Here is a 22,744-nt window from a genome sequence, read left to right on the forward strand (position 1 = left end):
GTCAGTCTTTATTAGGTATTAGGAGGCAACTGGGGAGGGCTGTGGCAGGTTTTTATTGGCCGCAAGCGGTGGGCAGCTTGTTGTTGCTGGGTCAGAAGGAAATCCTCTTTCTTCCTGCTGGGTGTGCAAGAACAGTGAGTACATACATGCTGCAGAGTCCTTCCTTTATGGCAGCGGTTCTCAACCTGTGGGTCGCGACCCCTTCGGCGATCAGACAACCCTTTCACAGGGGTCGCCTAAGACCATCCTGCATATCAGATATTTACATTATGATTCATAACAGTAGCAACATTATAGTTATGAAGTAGCAACAAAAATAATTTTATGGTTGGGTCACACCATGAGGAACTGTATTTAAAGGGCCAGAAGGTTGAGAACCACTGCTTTATGGCTTCCTGACTCCATTGCCATTTATATTTCCTTTGTTCATTTTCACAAGATGTAAGAGATATTTTGGATAGAATTACTATTATCAACATGTATCTGTATAATAAAAGATACTAATCAATGGGCTAAAATTTGTTCAGTAGGATTATAGCCCTAAAACCAAAAACCAACAGGGCAGTTTAATGGGGTGGGGCGGAGAAGGGAGGGTTCTTTGTTGTTTTGTTGTTGTTATGTTTTGTTCTTTTTCTTGGGTGGGGGTGGGTCATGAAATAATAACATTACGAAGATTAGGATAGAAAGGCAAACTGATAAATCAGGTTAGGGACTGGAAACAGTACCTGAGTTTAGCAGGGAGTCATTGCTAGAAGGTTTTCAGCACAAAAATAGTAAGATAGGATTTGTACTTGAGGATGATTTTTATGGTTCAGTGCGGGGAATGGCTTAAAGGGAGTAAAGAAAACATAAAAATACTCTTTTAAAAATCTAAGGATTAATCACATTGATCTCAATTAGGACAGTGTACTGTAGGAAGTAGAAATGTATGTAAACTTTTTATGAGCAAAAGGATTTTCTTATCTACCATCAAAATATAGAGCCCTGAAGATGTTAGATATTCAGTCAATATGTGTAGGCATCTTTGAAAGGTCATATAGGCCCTTCACAGACTGTATGCTAATGAGTAAATAATTGATGGAGATTTTCAGCAGAGAATTGCATGAACTTGAGGCAAAACCGTGGGGAAATGGAGAAAGAGAAGAGGCTGGGTGGCTTGTCAGAAACCTCCCTGGATTGTCCAGGTGAATACTTTGGGCTTGGCCTCAGGCAGTGGTTTTCTGGTAGTAGAAACTGTTTTAGTTTTTCTGAGATATAAAACCACCTATATGTGCTAATGGATGAGTAGTGCGAGGAAAGAGAAATGAAGTCAATGATAGTTCTAAGCATTTTGGTCTTGGAAGCAAGGTCCATAGACAGGGCCAAATCCTCAGCTGTAGGCATTAGAGCAAATTATAGGGCCAATTACTTAACTGGAGGCATTTGGAGCAAATTGTGGGGTTAATTATTCATCTGTAGGCATTAGAGAAAAAAAAGAAATTGTGAAAAGGTGAATACTCATGATGCAGAAAAAGATGAAGACTACGGTGTCATGCCACCAAATCAAGGATGTGTTTCAAGAAGAACGGGATCATCATGGTGAGATCCTGGGAAACAAGGTAAAAAAGAGGATGAAGAATTGGTCACAGGCATCACATTGACAGTTTCTGTGGAATTGTGGTGTTAAATTGCGAAATTGTGGGTGAGGTTTAAGAGAGCAAGGGAGGAAATATAGAGGCAGTGTTTACAGATAGCTCCAGGGGAGTTTTTCTGACACAAGGAACAGAGAATGAGGAAGTGGCTGGATAGGTATAGAATAGCGGTTCTCAAACTGTGGGTCGCAACCCCTTTGGGGGTCGAACGACTCTTTCACAGGGGTCGCCTAAGACCATCGGAAAACACATATATAATTACATATTGTTTTGTGATTAATCACTATGCTTTAATTATGTTCAATTTGTAACAATGAAATTGGGGGTCATCACAACATGAGGAACTGTATTAAAGGGTCTCGGCATTAGGAAGGTTGAGAACCACTGGTATAGATTAAGCAGCACCGGCCAGGCCCTGTTTTGGTAAATGTTGGGAATATTACAGTATGTATATATTATCCAAGTAAAATGAAAAACTTGGTGAAGGGGAAGATATTGAGACAATTTTCTGATTTAGGTTTTTCAGTTTGCTTGAAGGAATGGCTCTCGCTCATAACTGGAGGATTGTCATCATATAACAGGCGAGAAGTAAGAGTAATATGTGCAGCTTCAGACACAGTGAATGTGGGGAAAGGCTGTCCATTTGACTTTCTGGTGAATTTATTTAATTGGACTGGAAATAACAAGGAAAAACTCTGCATACCTCCAGGTACCATGAACTGGATTGAGAAATAAAGGAAAGGATTTTTTTTTTCTTTTTTATTAAGGGCAGTGTGATTTCCGAAGGAGCTATTCAGAGAAGAGATGGAAGGAGTCTGTTGATGAGGACATATTGTAGAGCCAGAGAAAGGGTTTCAGAGAGGATCTCAAATCAGACTGTGGATAGCACATAACTGGGATATGTGTCCAAGTTCAAACTATTGCATTTTCTTAAGATTGGCCGGTGTCATGTGAGTGTGGGGGAAGGGTGGTTGTCTGACCAGGAGAAAGCAGAGTTTTGTGGCTTGTCATTCAGTCTTTTGGAATCAGTGATGAGGCCTGGGATGGCGATGAGGACCAGTGAGCAGGCAGCCGAGGATCACGAGTGAACACAGCCTGCTATGCCACCTGACATTACCTCAATTAGTTATCTTAACAACACTGCATTATAGGGACCTTTAGCCTTACATTTCAGAAATTAGCGTTAGGGAGATTTTTGAAGTGTCTTTTTCCCAGGTTTTCTGAGATAGCTTTTTTTTTTAATTTTTAAAAATCTTTATTGTTGAAAGTATTACATGTGTCCCCTTTCCCCCCCAATCAGTCCCTTCTTGCCTGACCCCGCTCCCCCACTCCAAGCCTTCACTTTTAATCCAGTTATCGGACTTCATGGTCTATATACTTCTGACCACTTCTAAGTAGACAAAGTGATGAGGAAGCTAAAAGATTTAACTTGCACATCTTTCCCAATTTCCCTTGTGGAGTTAGTGTAATGTCATGTTTTAGGACAAGACACTGATTTTTATTATGTTCTCAGCAATTTACTAACTGCATGACAAGGCTAATCTATGAAATGTTTTTGAATGTTTGGTTCCTCCTTATTTATATGAAGACAGTGAGGAACCATGTAATTCATACTATTACTGTGGAAATACGAGAACTCGCAAATGCTCATTGGCTATTATTAATGGTTCACAATCCTTTATTCATAATTCTGAAATCCATATATTCAAAAAACTGAAAGCTGTTTTATAATTTATTTGACATAAAAATTTAACTTAAACTTACATGGGACTATTTAACCTTTAATTCTTCCATTTACTCTAGATGTTCTTATATTTATCTGAAAAAAATATTAATGCATTTGATTATAGGGTGCATCTTGGACTCTGAGTTATAATATGCAATATACATAATATGTGCTTATTTATTTTTCTAAAATAGTCTGAAATCCTAAATATACCCTGCTCCATGGGCTCCAGTGAAGGTATTCTAGACCTGTTTTATTATCATTATCCATATCCCTTAACAGAATAAATTGGGCATTGATGTGATCATGTAAAATAACTAGTTTCTTTGCAAGAAAAATATTTCTTTAAGTCTTAATGCAATTAGAAGTACATGAAATACATTGGTAAAAATATTTGGAAATTTATGTGGAAATTGGAGATTCGAAAGTTGAAAGTAGGGCACAATGAAGTGGGAGCTGCTTTTGGGTCAGGCTAGCCAGCTGGCTCCATGGAAACCTGATGGGTAGCATGACATCCAGAGATTTACTGCATGTCTGAATCTGACTTTAAGCCTTTTAGCCTAAGAAATTTGTCAACACCTCCTCAAGCATGGATGTGCAACCTGGATTTTGGCTCATCTAAGTGAAGCTCATGAGACTGGGGGAAAGCTATAACACCAGCCTAGTAATTTCCACGGGGAACCATCACTGCCAATGAAATCAGATATACTTGGTGCAGAGTCTCCCAATAGGCGAGGGGTTTAGAAAGCAAAACTAGAGTCAAGATGTAAGTTTCAAAATGAACTGAAAAGAAGGTAGCATATTTGGTTTACCACATGGGAAGACAATGACATGCATAACTCTATTTAGCATATAACAAGGAATAAAAGAAAGCATGAGTTTAAATGGTTAGTGGTGTATGCATAAGACAAACTAAAGATAGTTTCTTGCAAAGAATTTTTGTAGACCCCAAGGAGACAAATCAAACTTTTGGGCCAGGGCACCTCACAGCTCAGCACAGCTCTGGAATGAGCATTGCAGACGTTGTTCGGTGCAACTCTCTTTTGTATTCTACTCCCTGCAAGCAATTACAGCCCCTTAGAGAGATGCGTTATCTTTTAGAGATGATAAATAATTTGATCAGGTTATAATCACATCCTGCTTGCCTGTAAGCCATCAAGCCTCTGTAAAATGCCTTTTCTTATCTTTTCTCTGATTTATTATCTGCTGATGTCTGCATTTAATTAACAGAAATCAGTCTTAGAGGTCTTCCCCCCACCTCCTGTTTCTAAGGTACTGAGGATTAAGGAAGGGTTGAAAATACAAATACTAGTAAGCCATGGCCATAAAATACTGAATCAGGGAACCTGAGTCTAGTCTCAATTTTATATCTTATTCTAAGATGGGAGTTATTACTGCACCTGATACACATTTACTGTGTGAATAAAATATTTTAATATGGCCTCAACTCCTTATTTTGATAATCAACTAGACAGCATGTAAGAAGAACCTTGAGAATTACAAAAATCTGTTAAATTGCACTTATTTAGCTCTCAGCATATATTTATTGCACACTCTCTACACTCAGTAAACATTTTTTTTTTTAATGAATAAGTAAATCAAAGAGTCAGTCCATCTGTTACTCATTGTGTCTTGCTGTATTGGAAGCCACGGGTCTGAGGTCCCTATAATGCCTAACCTACCCATGGGTAAAATGAAGAATAGCAATAAAATAATTAGACAGCAGCAATGTACTGTCTTCTATGTATAAACAGCCTTCTCTTAAGAAACATATATTTAGCCTGATTTCAATTGACCTTGTTGATCGGCACTCTAACTGCAGCAATGCCACTTAATCAATTTGTTGTTCTATGTGATATTCAGGAAACAACTGCGTGCAGGTGCCTGGTCTCAGAAATCACTTACTGTCAGCTCTGTTGATGAACATAAAAATATGACACTGTTTTTCCTTCCACTCTCATAATCCTATCCATTCCTTAAACTCTCATCATCATATGCATTGTTTTGGTCTATCATGAAAAAAACTTCTGTAATCTATCTTGGTTTTAAGGGGATTTGAGGTTGTTCCTCATTTCCTAGGAAAAGACCATACCATGTGCCTCAGCCTCATGTGATTTATTCAGAGAAACTTTCACAAGGGTAGACTCTAGAGACAGCTGTCAGCTGTTTCTTTTTGTGTGTGTGCTTACTCTCACTTGCTTCTGCCCTCCCTCCCTCCCTGCCTCCTAAATCCTCTCCATTTCTTATTTCTTCATTTTTCTCTATATTATTCTATTTTTAATAAAATATGCTTTGCAGGGCCTGAAAAAATTAGACTCAAATTCAGACATAATACAGCAGGCAAGGGGAAAATGCACAGTGTGGATTTTGTATGGAGAATCATCTTCTAGATAAAGAATCTTACGGTAGTGTGCTCTGTTGAGTACTTCTTCTCTGATTCACTGAAAATAAGGGTGAATGGCAACAAGTGTGGTGATCTGGATCCTATGATGATCCTGGAGTCCCGGAGACTGAAATGAAGAACCAGGGGGTGAATGTGGATTTAGTATAATTTCTCACTTAAAGTAAGTACATCAAGAGATAAACTCACTGTAGATGCTTCCTAAAAATCTCTAAATCCAGTCAGCTGAGTGAATATTAAACAAGTGAGGGTCTCCGAAGCCTTAGGCCTCTATTATGCAATAGGTAGAGATGAATATTGAGGAATACATTGTTAAAGAAAAGAGAAAATTAATATTTAAATACAAGTATAAAACCACCAATTAAAAACAGATGATACATGTAAAGACCTTAGTATGTACTAGGTGCTCAATAAATGCTATTTTATCCCTCATTTATGTTGACTTGTGAAATATTCTTATTATATATTATTTCCTTCAATAGGCACATTTTATTCAATAAAACAATGACTGTATTTTCTTTAATGTGTTCACATTAAGGAAAAAGAAATAGATGCATTCAGCACAAGATGGTAAAAACAATGGGAAAAAACTACAATCATTATGATTTACATTATTTTACTTAATATTCAAAATAAACCTGTCCAGCCCTAGCTGGTTTGGCTCAGTGACAGAACATTGGCCTGTGGACTGAAGGGTCCCAGGTTCGATTCTAGTCAAGGGCACATGCCCTGGTGGCAGGCTCGATCCCCAGGGGGGGAACGTGCAGGAGGCAGCCGATCAATGCTTCTCTCTCATCATTTTCTATCTTTCTCTCCCTCTCCCATTCTCTCTGAAATAGATAAAAATATATTTAATATACATATATAAAAACCTGTCCACTAAGTATTATAAATAAGCCCAGACAGTTTCAATAACTTGCTCAAAATCACACAGCCAGTCAGTGAGAGTCAGGATGCAAATGCTGGGCAATGGATTGAGATCCAGAAGAAAGACGATGTTATTCTAGCACAGAAACCTACGTGAAACTCCAAAGTCATTTTCTTGCTACTCAAAACAGGTATTGTGGACAAACGGTCACTAGTAGGTTCAAAACTTTGGATACATTTTTCAACAGAATGACCAATTTTATCTGCACTAAAAACATCCCATCTTTGCTAGGGAACAGTTGTGCTTTAAGAAACATAGGAAGTTACATTACTTTTTCATCTAATTCAGCGGCTAATAATAATAGAATTTAGCTACCCAAGAGACCATATCTCCAGGACAGCTTTAAGGATGGCAAGTGCCTCTGAATGGAGGAGAATCCCTCCATGTCCAATGCTAAAATTGGCTTGAAATGCCTTGGTTTCTAGAAATGAGAGTAGTTATCTAAGGTGATTTTTTTTTTTTTAAACCAGACACCAGGGTGATGCAAAAGTCCCCTTCAAAGTCCTCTAGGCTCTAAAGCAGGGGTGGGCAAACTTTTTGACTCGAGGGCCACAATGGGTTCTTAAACTGGACCGGAGGGCCGGAACAAAAGCATGGATGGAGTGTTTGTGTGAACTAATATAAATTCAAAGTAAACATCATTACATAAAAGGGTACGGTCTTTTTTTTTTTTTTAATTTTATTCATTTCAAACGGCCGGATCTGGCCCGCGGGCCGTAGTTTGCGCATGGCTGCTCTAAAGGCTCCTAGTCCTGCTTGAGGATGAACCTATTTTTTTTTTTTTCAAAATTTTCTTTTTAGTTGATTTTTAAAGAGAGAGGAAGGGAGAAGGATAGAGAGATAGAAACATTGATGAGAGAAACATCATTGATAGGCTGCCCTCTGCACATCCCCTATCAGAGATTGAGCCCACAACCTGGGTATGTTCCCTGACCAGGAATCGAACCAGTGACCTCTTGGTTAATGGGTCAGCACTCGGCCACTAAGTCACACTGGCCGGGCTGTGGGGATAACATTTTGATAGTCATTTGCTGTTTATCATATATTTGGGGGAAATAGAAAAAAATATGTAATTTAAATAAGTACTTGTGTGGTTGCTACTGAATGTTACCAAAAATTGAGTTTATCACACAGAGAATTCAATGGACAGAACTTCCTTGTTTGTTAATAATTTAGTCGAAGGTCCCATCTCTGTATCACTATGGAAGAAGTCCAATCTTGTCTTCAGCAGGGACACTGCCCATAGTTCCTGCTTCATATTAAAATATTTTCCAGTCCAGCATCTGGCCAGCTTAGCTTGTGTTCCCAGCTGCAGCCCATTGTGTGCGGGGTCCAAATATCTTTGTAGCTGCTCAAGGCCACAGGGTTGTGGAGAGAGATCACACAATCGCTTGGGGGAGTGTGTGTCACAGAGCAAGAGAGAGCAAGAAGAAGAGAAATGAGAGGGAACCCTTTGGGAATTCTAACTTTCCAATATTTCATGTGTTTCTGATGGGGTTGCCCTTAGCCAATCCATTGTTCCCCAGGCTAGACTGACAGGCAAGTGCTTTCCCCATGCTACCCTGACTTCATTGCACATATGCCCATCTACCCCTTTGTTCCACCCCTTCCCCCAGTGATCAGTAGGGAATAAACCAGTGGTTCCCTGGGGAGCATGAAGCTGTAGCTTCCTGGTGAAACTACCCAGATGACCATATGTATAACATTTGGCCTCTCCTTTGCTCTCTTTCTATTACTAATATTAATTAGCTAATTATGATGATAACAGTTTCATTTGTTTTTATTTGTTATTGTAGAGGAAAAATGGTCTTTATAATTTGCTTTCACCTTTAAATAATAATGGTTGACAGCTGTCAGGGAAGGAGGGGCTAGGTCGGAGAGTAGAGCTAATGAATGAATGAGAGAGAGAGAGAGAGAGAGAGAGAGAGAGAGAGAGAGAGAGAGAGAGAGAGAGGTCATGTACTGGGACAACAGTGTGTGATCACCAGGGGGAGGGGGATAGGAAGATATGGAGGTGGTTATAGGGGGATAAATGGCGATGATGGAAACTTGATTTGGAGTGGTGAGCAGATAATTCAGTGTGCCGATGATGTGTTGTACAATTGTTAACCAGTGTCACTCTAATACGTTCAATGAAAAGAAAAAGAAAATAATGTAAGTGAACTATTTATATGTCTTTACTCTCAGCACATCTATTGCTGAAGTAGTCCTTTTGGAAATTCAGATGTGGAAAAGTGACTAATTTAAATTTAGTTGTTTGGGTCAGTGATCTAGAAACTGAAGAGTAAGGCTTGCCATGGGGGATCCCAGTAGGGATTCTTTGAAACTCAAGTTTCTTCTCTGTGTTGTTTAAATCGTTTCTTCCCGAGACCAGCTTTTCTGCTCTTGTTGTCTGTACTTCACAAGCAAGGGCTGGTGTGCCCTGCCTCTTCTCTGTCACTGATGGTGACAAGGGAGGGCCTACAGCATCAGGGGAAACCCTCACCACATTGAAAATTCGCTGATTTCAGTTGAATATGGCCATACTCACTCTTGCTCTTGAATTTTGTTTCAAATCAGCTGACTTGGAAATATTTTTTTTTATCTGAGTTGGCCAAAGGAATTCCAGAGCGGAATAGATCTAGTATTCTTCCCCTCCAGTTCTCACATTTCTAAATTAAGGCATGTTTGTGGGTTCCTTTAGCTTCCTCCTCTCCACTTACTTAGTACCAGCTTGCATTGCGGTTTCAGGAAATAAATAGCAACGCTTCAATTAGGTTCTAGTTTGATTGAATGCAGCAAAGACCCTTAAGGATTTCAAAATGTGGCTGTCTTCCTTCTGTAGTAACAGTGTCGATGGAGACTTTCTCTACTTTTATATGGCGTTGGTCATTTCAGTTAACTTTTATTATGATAGGCAGGAGGGGGATTTGCTTGCCTACTCTGAAGGCATTACTATTCTCTGAAGACTATGGAATTAGCTTTTGGTTTTGAGGCATTCTCAGACTGGTCAGTTAAGTTGCTGTATCAGGAACTGACATTGTTATGCTTCACTGGACAGTATAGAAGGATTGGATAATCAGGAGGCAGGATAATACATCTCAAGTATTTTCCAGTTTCATCTTCAGTTCCTTTTAACCTCACATCTGCAGTAGAAGATGATACTTTATTGATAAAAAAGTAATTTAAGGTTTGGGAAATAAAATACATCAATAAGAAATAAAAGAAAGGTCTGGGGAAAAGCGTTTGTAGAGATTGCATTTACTGCATTTTAATAAAAAACGTCTTGACTGAGGGGTCAAATAAACTAAATTTACTTTCTTCTGTCATTCATTTAACAAACATTTAGCAAGCACTCACAGTACGCAAAGCTGTGTGTTGGCACTGTGGGAGATATAAGGATGAATTAAACACAGTGTCTATCTGTAAAAATCTTAGGGGAGACTAGAAATACATATAAATAGCTTGAATACAAGCTCCAAAATGATTAATGCCATAAGGGGACCATTAAAAAAGTATTGTGAGTGAGTTCAACAGCTGTTAACTACTTTCCTCCTGAAGTTAAATGTGGAATACCTATCCATAGACACACATATGTATGTGCATGCACACACACACACATATCATGCATGTTTGTAGGGTTCTTTCATCTTTTAATCAGTCTTTAAAATGCTCACCAGTCTTTAAATGGGTAAGTCATGGTGGTTTTAATAAATAAACCAACGAAATTAAGCATGTCCTAATGATAGAATCTCAATGATTCAAAACCTGGTCCTAGTTATTTTTTAATTCTTTATTAATTAAAGTATTACACAAGTCTCCTTTTTCCTCCATTGACCTCTCCCCAGCCACTCCCACCCCCTAACACATGCCCGCACTCCCCTACAGTCTGTGTCCATTGGTTATGCTTATATGCATGCAAACAAGTCCTTTGGTTGATCTCTTACCCCCACCTCCCACCCCTGCCTTCCCTCTGAGGTTTAAAGGTTTGTTCGATGCTTCTCTGTCTCTGGATCTATTTTGGTTCATCAATTTATGTTGTTCATTATATTCCACAAATGAGTGAGATCATGTGATATTTATCTTTCTCTGACTGGCTTATTTCACTTAGCATAATGCTCTCCAGTTCCATCCATGCTGTTGCAAATGGTAAGAGTTCCTTCTGATGCTAGTTTTAATAATGTTCAAAGTAATGCTTTAATACAAATGCCAATTACAAGATATGAAATAATTATAATGATCAAAATTAAATCCTGTGCCATGGCAAATGTCATAGAAACACAACCCAAAGTATCTAATTGTTTAGAAAGTGGTGATAATTAGGAAGAAAGCTGGGTCATTTAAAGACAAAAAAAACTCTAAGTCACACAATGGATATCAAATGAATATACGTGAATGCTAAAGCATTAAAACATGTTTTTGAGTGCTTTAAATAATTTGAAATAAGGTCTTGGCCCAATGAACTCAAATGCATAGAAATGAACTTTTTTGAAAATAGCACTCACCAGCTAGTCTCATTTGTCTCTGTGAATAGAGAAAGAGCAAATGTATTTTAAGTTTATATCAAGATAAGCTTATGTTATGTTTTATGTATGTTCAGAGAGGTCCACCTAAATATGAAAGCCACATGGGAGCAACTTATTAAGCATCGTCGTCTTATAAAATTCCATAAGTTAATCAAAGAGGCTTGAGAGAACTGGTATTATGGCACAGTGGAAAAGGATCTAAATACAAGCACTAGCTACTTTGGGATTCAGCTATGTGATTTCAGGCAAAAATTTTAACCTTTCTGAACCTTTTAAAAAGTATATATGTTAAAGCTTGGATAACATTTATAACTACCTCATTATTTGTTTAAAAATTAAATAAGTTTATACATGTGAATTGTAAGTCTAGTATTTTCTCAAATATTAAGTCTCAGCAACTCTTTCCCACAAAACAAAAACAGAAAACTGACATCAAGAAAGAGTGGGAGAAAAAGCTGATGGGGAAATCATCACAAATACCATAATGATTCTTTATGTTCCTGCCTGAAAATCTGTATGGAAGCCAGTGGTATTAAGTTTCTTGATTTTTATAATTCAAATTGATTTTATTTTTACACAGCTAGCTTTCCTTCTTTCCAGTCTTTTCTGACCCAAGATTTGTTTTGTCTGCTATCCTGGATTTAAAATTATGAATTGTATTAAATGAAACATAAACCTATATCTGTGTTAAAAGATAGAGGTGTTTCTGAATGTTGTAAAAACCCAGGTACTAATTTCACTACTTCACTGCAATATGGTTGACAGATTAAATACAACACACCTGCTTAAATGTGGATTTTAGATAAACAAGGTATAATCTTATAGCATAATCTCCCAAATTACAGAGCACATGTTTATAGTGGCACATTCATTTCAATTCATCTAAAGTCACATTTATTCCTCGCCCTGTTTTCTTATTTGGTAAATCTGGCAGCCTTGGGGCTGTAGGAAGCTCACTAATCCCCAGTGTGTCACCTCAAAACCAAATCAATCACCAAGCAATTCTGTGCATTCATCTCGGTCCCTGCTGCCACCTCCTTTCTTTATACTGCAATCATCCTGTCCCTAATCATTCCATCTGCCTCCTAATGGTCTCTGGCTTTATTCTCTCCATCTTCCAATCTATTCTCCACCCATAGCGAAGTGATTGTTCTCAAACACAAATCTGATCCCAGTGACTTGTCTGTTAAAAACTGGTCAGTGGTTCCAGAACCCCAGGGATAAATTTTAACCCCCTTAGTAAATAATGTAAGGTTAAGACTTAGGTGATCTCATCTCCTCTCCAGTTTATCTGTTGCAAATTAAGTTCAAGGTTACAGTGAGCCTCCTTCTGTCTTTTTTTCTTTACTATTTAATATATATTTTATTGATTTCAGAGAGGAAGGGAAAGGGAGAGTTAGAAACAGCAATGAGGAGAGAATATCATTGATCAGCTGCCCCCTGCATGCCCTCTACTGGGGATCGAGCCCACAATCAGGGGCATGTGCTCTTATTATTATTATTATTATTATTATTATTATTATTTATTGATTAAGTTATTACATGTGTGTCCTTATCCCCACATTACCTCCCATTCCCCCACTCATGCCCTCACCCCCCTGGTGTCTGTGTCCATTGGTTAGGCCTATATGCTTGCATATAAGTCCTTTGGTTGATCTCTCTCCCTTACCCCCACCCTCCCCTACCTTCCCTCTGAGGTTTGATGGTCTCATTGATGCTTCTCTATCTCTGGATCTGTTTTTGTTCATCAGTTTATGTTGTTCATTATATTCCATAAATGAGTGAGTTCATGTGGTATTTTTCTTTCATTGAATGGTTTGTTTCACTTAGCATAATGCTCTCCAGTTCCATCCATGCTGTTGCAAATGGTAAGAATTCCTTTTTTACCTCAGCGTAGTATTCCATTGTGTAGATGTACCACAGTTTTTTAGTCCACTCATCTGCTGATGGGCACATAGGCATGTGCTCTTGACTGGAATCAGTCCTCAGGCTGACACACTCTATCCACCGAGTCAAACCATTAATCCTCATTATGTCTTAATTCCCCTGGATCAAGCATGTCAAACTCATGGCCAACAATGGATATTTTTGAGACCCAGCCAATATAAAAATATGTAAGAAACGTTTTAATAAAAATTTCATAACTTAATTTTTATATCTTATGAAACATAATTATTAATAACAAACTACAACATTCATAATGACTGATTACTATAATCATGTAGCATTCATTTCCCTTATGTGCCTTACACAAAGGCGCACCATTTCTCTCCACTAATACTAGCTGCGAATATTTTAGCAGCCGATTGCCACGTCATTAGTCTTGGACTGACTTGTTTGGTGTGCGTAACATGGGATATTTTGCTTTCGGAAAACAGGAAAAATAGGTTTATTTGTTTTACATTTATTAATTTGTGCAGTTATTCAGTGTCTGGTAAGTCAATGTTCAAGAAAAAATATTAAATTTTGTTAAAATGTTCTATTTTATGTTAACGATTACTCATTCATTTCAGCCCTTTGTATCCAGCATGTCTCTATCAAAATAAACCTATGTCTCTATGAAAATTGAAGCTTTTGTTTTATTGCGGCCCATAGAAACTTAAACCATGTTTATTTGGCCCGTGTTTGCCTTTGAGTTTGACATGCTTGCTCTGGATGGAAAGATTTCTCCCCTTGCTAACTCCTGCTCACCAGGCTGAGTTATGTACATTTTCTCTTAAGTTACCTCAGTGTTTCAGTTTTAGCACATTCTTACAATTATCAAATAACTAGAGGCCCAGTGCATGAAATCCATGCATGGGTGTGGACCCTATGCCTGGCTGGTGATCGAAACATGAGCATCTGGCATGGAAGGGCAGGTTTCAGCTGACCTCTGGGCCCTGGGCAGCACCTGGGCCCCTGGACCCCTTGCGCCCCCCTCCACCTGAGTCACGCTGTCCCAGTCCCAAGTGGAGATGTGGTGAGCCTGGCCAGACACCATGGGCCAGGGTGCAGCATGGGCCTCTTGTCCACACAGCGGCACCACATGAAAGCCGGGCAGGCAGCACACTCTCTCCAGGCCAGCCTCGCAGACCTGCTCCTGTGCGAACCCACGGGGAGCCCGACCGGCCCCTGCCGTCCCGGCAGCTGTGGCCCAGCTCACCTGGCAGAGGCTGCGCTGGTGCAGAGTGGGCCCCTCATGGGTGCCTGGTGCCCGAGCACAGGAGGCTTCTCTGGCATGTGAGCCCTGGCATCCCGGGGAAGGGTAACCAGGGGAGTGAGAGTGAGCTTGGCGGAAACCCCGCATTCTCACCGCACCTCCGTCCCCATCACCCCCACTCCCAGGTAGCTGGTGAGAGGTCACAGCCCCCAGCCTGGGCGCCACAGGAAGTTGGTCGCTGCCACCCACCCAGTTCACTGTCCCAGCCCAGGCCCCGGCCCTGATGTAGGCTATCAGGCCCTGCTGGTCGCCATCTACTGAATGATCAATTGGGGCTGCCCACCCCCCCCCCCTCACTCAGCGCCTGGGAGCCAGAAGGCGGCCCTGCCCCCTGCCACGGCTGCTGGTCACCATCTGCAGGGCAATCTGGCCTCCCTCACACCCACCTTGGCCTGGCACCACCTGCTCACCTGCTCCACCATCCCGCCGTGGTCCAACTCTCATGGGGACCCATTAGGGCTAGCAGCGCCTCCACCGCTGCTCACAGCCATAGCTGGGTACCCGACACCTGCTATGCTCCATGCCATCCCCTGGTGGTCAGTGCATGTCATAGCAAGCGGTCGAACTCCTGGTTGAACTCCAGGTTGAGGGGATGATTTGCATATTAGGCTTTTATTATATAGTATATTGCAATTGTCTTTTTCACTTTTTAGGCCCCTGGTAGACTCTGCTCCGGGAAGGAAGGGACTGACCTTTTTAAACTTTAATACATATTGTTTGAAACAGTTTTAAAGTGGGTTGGATGAAGAAAGAGATCTTTTTTAAAAAAATATATATTTTATTGGTTTTTCACAGAGAGGAAGGGAGAGGGATAGAGAGTTAAAAACACTGATGAGAGAGAAAGATCCATCAGCTGCCTCCTGCATGCCCCCCACCGGGGATGCGCTCGCAACCAAGGTACATGCCCTTGACCGGAATCGAACCCGGGACCCTTCAGTCCACAGGCTGACGCTCTATCCACTGAGCCAAACTGGTTCAGCAGAAAGAGATCTTTAGTTTAATAATATGTCAAGGCAGCAGGTAAAATGAAATGAAAGTATCTTTTTAAATGTATTTTTATTGATTTCAGAGAAGAAGGAAGAGGGAGAGAGAGAGAGAGAGAGAGAGAGAGAGAGAGAGAGAGAGAGATATTAATGATGAGATATAATCACCGATGAGTAGCCTTCTGCATACCTCTCATTGGGGATTGAGCCCACAACCAGAGCATGCACCCAGGAATCAAACCATGACATCCTGGTTCATAGGTTGATGCTCAACCACTGAGCAACACTGGCCAGGCTAAAATGAGAGTATTCCTGAGAGGTTATAGTAGTAAAACTAAAGCAAGGCTCTCAGTTCATGTTTTGATCATCTTTGTTTTTTCGTTGGCAGCACAGTCCTTGAAACGCTCAGTAAATGACATCTTATTTGTTTAAATACTATATAAAATTATGGCTCTAGTATCTTGTTTTTATATGCATTAAAGACAGAAGTGAACAGGCTAGCATGACGGAAAAAGAATTTCCTCACTTTAAATCAAGGACTCTTTAAAAATGTTTGATTTAAAAACAACTGACTTTTAAAATATGTAACATGCACACAATATTCAACACCAGTTCCACCCATTCAGTCACAAACTTCCCTTCCAGAAGATAACAATAGTCAGAGGTCTCCCAGTGACCTTCCACAGACACTTTATGCATACATTAGCAAATATATGGAAATAGAAGCACAGATAAATTTCCATTGTTTCTGTGGGCAATTAAATCTTCAACGAGGAAAGTATATAAAGTTATAAAGTTTTCATCTGACCTATTGAAGCAATGGATTTCATGAGAATAATATTTTTCTTGGTTTCACTGTTTTGATCAGTAGTTAAGTAATTAAATATTAATTAATAAAGCATTTGCAATCTTCTGATTGCAAGTTTTAAGTGGGTCATGTCCCATAAAAATATTCTCCATTTCACTCTTTCAGGCTTTATCAGTCTCTATGAAGATTATATATTTCCTTTTGTTTTCAGTTTTTACCTTCTCAATGTCACCCTTTTAAATTTCCTATTTCTCTAATAATCTTTTTATACAGTCTCAAAGTACAAAAGGATTACAAATTAAAGTATGATTTGTTTACCATGTGGTAGAATTAGATATCCTTTACTAAAAATATAAATAAAATATTAAAATTAGAATATTAACTTCTCACAACCTATTTTCTTCTACATTATTCAAAATTAGAATTTGTTTTGCTTTTTAATCTTAATTAGTGTAAATTAAATCATTAAATAATATTTACATCAAGATAATTTTATGTAGCTTTTTGAAAACTGAAGTCAAATTTATAACGTTTTTAGAGTAACAAAGCTATTCACAATTTTAGCTTTCTAGAATATAAAGAACATTCTGGTTGACAATGTTAGGAATGAGAATCATGCTGCACACATATTATGCCTAATCCTTCATATATAATAATTTACCAGTGATATGGCTTATTTCATACTGCAAAATTGTTCTCAACTGCAATATGAAAATTGCACTAATTTATGAGTACCTCTGAAAGTACAAAATGGAATAATGTGGAAAAAAATGGATGTTACACAATTCTGGGAAATGCTATTTCACTATGCAAGAAGCTATTGCCTTCATACTGTTTGTGAAGGTAAATACATGTGCATGTTCTCTTACCCAAGACCATCCACTGCTCAGTTCTCTCCACCGTGTCCAAAGAATTTCTCATATTCCAATGCTGTACAACCCACACATTTTTACAATGTCCACATAGTTAGTTGCCTTTGGTTTGGAAGGAATAGGGTAAACATGTGGAGCAGTGTTTCTTTGAGGTCTGAAAAGTGTTATCATGAAAGCAGATGTTTAGGATTGTTATACTCAACTGGACCCAAATGCTAGATTCTAGGTGATAAGAAAGCTGTGGTCTTTAATGCATGTCATGCATGTGTTTGTGATATAACAAGTCCTCTAAAGCCCAGGACTCAAGTCGGAGGCCCCTCTGAGGTCCAGGTGTAATGGTAGCACCACCATAGTCATTGCATCATCTGCCTGTCCTAATGATTCCCATAAAGACTTCCTGTTTCATTCACAAAACCCATCACAGTGTCTGGAATACATCAGGAGATATCAAATAATAATAAAAGGAGGGAGAGAGAGGTGAAGTAAAAAGGAAGGTAGCAGTAGTGAAGAAAAGAAGGAAGGAAGGTACTTATTTATAATTTATAATAAATTCTCAGATTTACTTTCAGATTGTGCAGACTCCTTCTGTATTGCTGTCACCGTTTTGAATGTCTGATATAGAGAAATTAATTGTTCAAGGAGAGAATTAATTTTGCTTGTGGGGTGATGGGATAAGTGGGGGTTTATTAACTCAGTTAGCAGTACCATCCTATCTAATAAAGAAGGAATGTGCAAATTGACCACAAAGATGGCAGCACCCATAGCCACAAGATGGCTGTGCCCGGTCCTCTCAGCCCCACCCAAGTCCCCCAGTCCTGGGGGGGGGCGGCCGCTGAGAGAGGGCAGCGTGAGTGGCCTGGCAGAATGCTTGCTTTGTCGCAAGTGTTCCACCCCTCCTGCGAAGGGCCTCTGGGCAGCAGGAATGGAGCAGCTGGTGTGTATGTGTGTGTGTGGGGGGAGGAGGTGGGGGGGTGGCAGAGAATACTTGCCTCATTGCCCCAGCAACTAGGCAAGCATTCTGCACCTGGCAGCAGAGGGCCTCTGGCAAGGGAGAGCAGTTGGGGGCCGTGAGGCTGGCCAGGGAGGGCAATTGGGGGTCATCAGGCTGGCAGGGGAGGGCAGTTGAGGGTAAGCAGGCTGGCAGGAGGGGAGCAGTTGGGAGCGAGCAAGCCAGCAACCAGAGTGGTTAGGGGCAATCAGGCAGGCAAGCAGGTGAGCAGTTAGCAGCCAACAGTCTCGGATTGCGAGAGGGATGTCTGACTGCCGATTTAGGCCCAATTCCCACAGGAACATCCGCTGGCAGTTGAACATCCCCCAAGAGGTCCCAGATTGGAGAGGGTGCAGGCTGGGCTGAGGGACAACCCTTCCTCATGCACGAATTTCATGCACCGGGCCACTAGTCTTTAAATAGAAGCTTAAAGTTCTTTTCGGTAGTAGGTAGTTTGAGCATAAGATGGCATAGGTCTTCTTCTTAAGATGATCAGTCAGGAGATTTAAACTACCAATTAATATTTCTAACTGGATACCTACCATTTAAGGATTCAGGAATATCAACGCCTTTTAAAGCCTCTGTCTTTTGGTTTTCCATCTAAAAAAAACAAAAAAGAGTCAATGAAGAAGTAATAACCTGATAATCACCTGTTCAAAATTACCCACATACAATTACTTTTGTCTCTTTAACATAATTGAATGGTTGCACTCGATCACAACACTGCTTTGACTTTGTCCTGGGCCTTGGCCTTAGGAAAGCCTTCAGCACCTTCACTGCAGGGAGGGTTTGATGTCTAATTCAGTCCCTCAGATTTTCCACATTTCTTTTTTGGGTCAAAACCAAGTAGTTTTCAACCCTTTTAATTCTTTACTCTGTTCTGTAGGTATATTAAAGTATAGCTATACTAAAAATATACTTAATTTGATTTAGAATGGCAGCATTATTGGCATTTATTTAAAGATATAATTCAGAGTAAGATGGTAAAAATTTTACCTGGCATTATTTTATGCTCAATCACACACACACACACACACACACACACACACACACACACACTTACTTTTAAATATGTAAATATTTTGGTAGTCATTATGGGAAATTCTCCATCTAATATTCCCTTGGACTTTTCAACACGATCTCACTTCTAGATATTGCCTTAATTGAAATTTATATAATCCAAATTACTATTTACAGAACCCTTTCATTTAACCTGGTCATTTAAACTAAAAGTATATACAATGAAATATATATACACATATATATTTAATTCAATGAAAGTAATAAATAACATAACACATTAATGACACACAACACATTCCCCACACCTGCCTTGGAAAATGTTGACAAAAACATCCAACTAGGTTCATTTGAAATACAAATAACACTAAAGTAATTCACTACTATTTCATAAACAGTACTCATTCATGTTTGTTATAAAGTATTTGATATAGAAATGATTGTACTGGAAATAGGAACTTTATAAATTAGCCTAGGTAAGAAACCATATTTATAAATCTTAAAAATGCTTATATTACAACTGTCACGGTAACACAGGAGCATGAAAGAAAATTAATTGAATGGCTCCACTAAAGTGAAGGAAAGAGACAATACATTAAAAAGAGAAACTCTCTCAGGTTTATTTGCAGGCTGTGCAGACTCCTTCTGTATTGCTGTCACAGTGTGGAATGTCTGATATAGAGAAATAACATGCTGGCCTTGTAGTTATGAGATCTGTGTCCCGCCAAATGCATGGTGTGACCTTGAACAAGTGACTGGATCTCTCTAGACCTGGACTAGATGATATCTATGGTCTGATCCAGCTTTAACTTTCTATATCTAATCTAATCCTTTCTGTGAAGATTCATTTTGTTCACTTCTCTACACACAGGACCCGAATGACTGTTCATTTTCAGAAACCCTTACTTTATTTTTTATTTTGGAAGACTGAAGTTGCTAACCTGATTTTTCCTTTTCTGCACATGGTCATGTCTCTTAGTCTCCCATTACACTGTCAGGTAAATCAATTTACCATGCAGTTACAACAAAGGCCCTCATCCAGGCAGGAACAAAAAGTTTGCATCAAAAGAGTAATTTGAACAGAAAAAGAACAAGGATCTGATCTTATCCCAGGGCCTGTGCAAATATGAAGTAGAGAACCAATTTGCATATCCTTCATCTTATTTTTGTTTCACTGTCACTACAATGGTGTGTGATAAAAGTGTGAGGACATTTTAATAAGTCTCTCTGTTCAAGAAGCACAATATGGTGGAGTAATTTTATTAACTCTTAGCTTTATGCTTTCCAACTCATTACCACGCCCCCAGTTTCTACATAGTTTTTCTCATCGGGTGGAATAACGTTCCTTTAGGTAAGCTAGTCCTTGTCAAGATCTGTGAAGAGCCTGAGATGTTACCCTGCTTGCAAGCTAACCAGCCTCACTTGCATAGAAGCTGGCAGAAGGTGCTTGAGAATTTAAGGCACAGCAGACAGCATAAGCTTCATGTTCACATGGCTCCTCTTGCTCCCTCAGCCCCGTGGGGCCATACAGACTCATCCATCTTGATGGTGAACATCAGATCTGTTTCTGTGACAGCTGAAATCCTTGAGGTTAGGAAACCCCAGTCTTTTTAAAGAAGACTACTAGCAAACCTGCCAACTTTCCCCCAATGGAGACATCTTAGAGAGCAAAGAATCCTACCCTTCGCTTAGAAGACATGTAGAAACATGTGTAGACCATGTGGAGAATTGTGTCCTAATGTTCCTCACATACAGACAAAAATCAAAAACCAAACACTCAGAAAATTCACCTTCATATACAAACCAGCATGCTTGTAAAAATTAGCATGTCCTCTGGCCTAAGGAAGAAGCAGATCGATTCAATTAAATTTAGCCACATCTAACATTTATTAAATGTCTATCATGTTTTTATATATACCTTTACTCTAATTCCTAAAGCATCTCTATGGGGAATATCATCCTCAAGTCCACAAACAGGGAAATTAATGTTCATAAAAGGAACCCACCGCAGGCTCATAAAACTTCCCATAGCAGCACTAGAATTTAAATCCAGTACAACACATTGAGAAATAATTTGTATGAGACTTTAGAATGGAGTGAAAGAAATAACCAACTTTTAATCATGAAATTACTCTTGATTGTTTTTCTTAGTAGATGCACCAATTTATGTAATCACCTCGTTAAGTGGTAGCAATGTCCATTATATAAATGTGCTAACATAGGATCAAATAGATTTATAGATTTATAAACTCAGGCACTCTTTATTTTAGAAAGCTTATTAAGAGAACATCTCTAGTATGAATTATTTTCTCTCTATTAATTCTTCAAATGCAGTTATTTTAGAACAATTTGATGAAGAGTTAAACTCCATAGCATATTTTGAAAAACTTTTAGAGCTAATGTTTACTGTGTACACTAGAACTACTGAAATTGTACCATGTGACATTTTAAGTATAGATCTTTACTTTTAAAAATAGAGAAAGAAAAGAAGAATAAAGTCTATTATTAGTTTAGTACATCAGGTATTATTAATGGAGTGAGAAAGACTAACATTTACATATTGACAAAGCAAGATTTTAAAGTAATCCTTTAGATTATTTTAAGAATATCATAAATTGTGCTTATTAATCTGAAGTTTTCCTTAGAGAACTAATCATATTTTAAAACTCACGATTACCGTAGGACAACTGCCAATGTAGTGAGTGAGTGAGTGAATGAATGGGTTAATCTAGGAGCAGAGCATTGCACAGCACAAACATTTTAAATCCAAAAATAGCTAAGAGGATTTATTCTTTACCTGTGTATCTACTTTGGAAATCTCTGTGGAACCACAGTAAACACAATTCTATTCTCTTGCTTATTGCTAATGTTATTGTTAGTTGACTTAATTTTGGCTAAGCCCTAAAGATAAAAGGTTGAGAAATGTACAGCTAGAATTATTAATGGAATTGTAGAATCAAATGGGTTATTAGATTGCAATCTACTCTGATCCCTTTCGAAGAATTGTATTTTCTCTTATCCCTTGATCCATTTCTCAGGCTCAAATTTTAGCTGAAAGAGTTCTTACTGTGATCATTACCTCTTAACATGTATTGTCAAACAATATTTTTTTAACCTTCCTAACAGTGTTTTCATTCTTCACTTCACATTTTATTTCTATGTATTTTCCACTTGGCATTACATTTAGAGGATTAAAAGAAGTCCAATATATCTGGGAGATTATTAGATCTTTGTAAATGCCTTCTCCTTGAGTGTTATAATTTTCATAGTTTTGCTCTATCATATATAAATGATTTCTATAACCTGAAATTTGCCTTTAGAAGAGATGAGTTTTACTTTGTAGCAAGATAAAACCCACATATGTAAACTTTAAATCTGAGCTTGAGTTATCATCTTCCACTTTCACTCACAAAACTGCTGCATCATAAAAGTGGTTTATTCACTTTCCCAGAAATATTCTTTCAAATTCCTCTTTTTGCCAATTCCTTTTCCCCAGAGTGAGATAAATACAGATGCTGCTCAACTTAGGTTCCCATCTTCTCTTTAAAACTCTTCCTTGAATATACCAGTCCTCATTGCTCTTTCAGCTTCATCAACTTCTAATAAGCAGCAAGGGAAGTAGTGACATAAAATTAACACTTGTTGAAAGCTTAATATATAGTAGACTTTATACAGCATGTGTA

The 22,744-nt window shown here is 38.8% G+C and overlaps 1 protein-coding gene and 1 pseudogene across 2 annotated transcripts in view; both read left to right on the plus strand.

Annotated features, from left to right (window-relative positions):
* The window catches only part of LRRTM4 (leucine rich repeat transmembrane neuronal 4), a 694,038-nt gene that overhangs the window by 121,620 nt on the left and 549,674 nt on the right, over window positions 1-22,744 (plus strand). The window lies entirely within an intron of this gene.
* LOC308526348 (COP9 signalosome complex subunit 5-like) overlaps window positions 1,503-22,744 on the plus strand; it is a 101,455-nt pseudogene continuing 80,213 nt past the window's right edge. The window contains exon 1 of the transcript in view: window positions 1,503-1,598. The product of the transcript in view is annotated as a COP9 signalosome complex subunit 5-like (transcript). The remainder of the gene's footprint in view (window positions 1,599-22,744) is intronic.

Source organism: Myotis nattereri (assembly GCF_964212035.1).
Source record: "Myotis nattereri genome assembly, chromosome: 10".
In the NCBI taxonomy this organism is placed as follows: domain Eukaryota; kingdom Metazoa; phylum Chordata; class Mammalia; order Chiroptera; family Vespertilionidae; genus Myotis; species Myotis nattereri.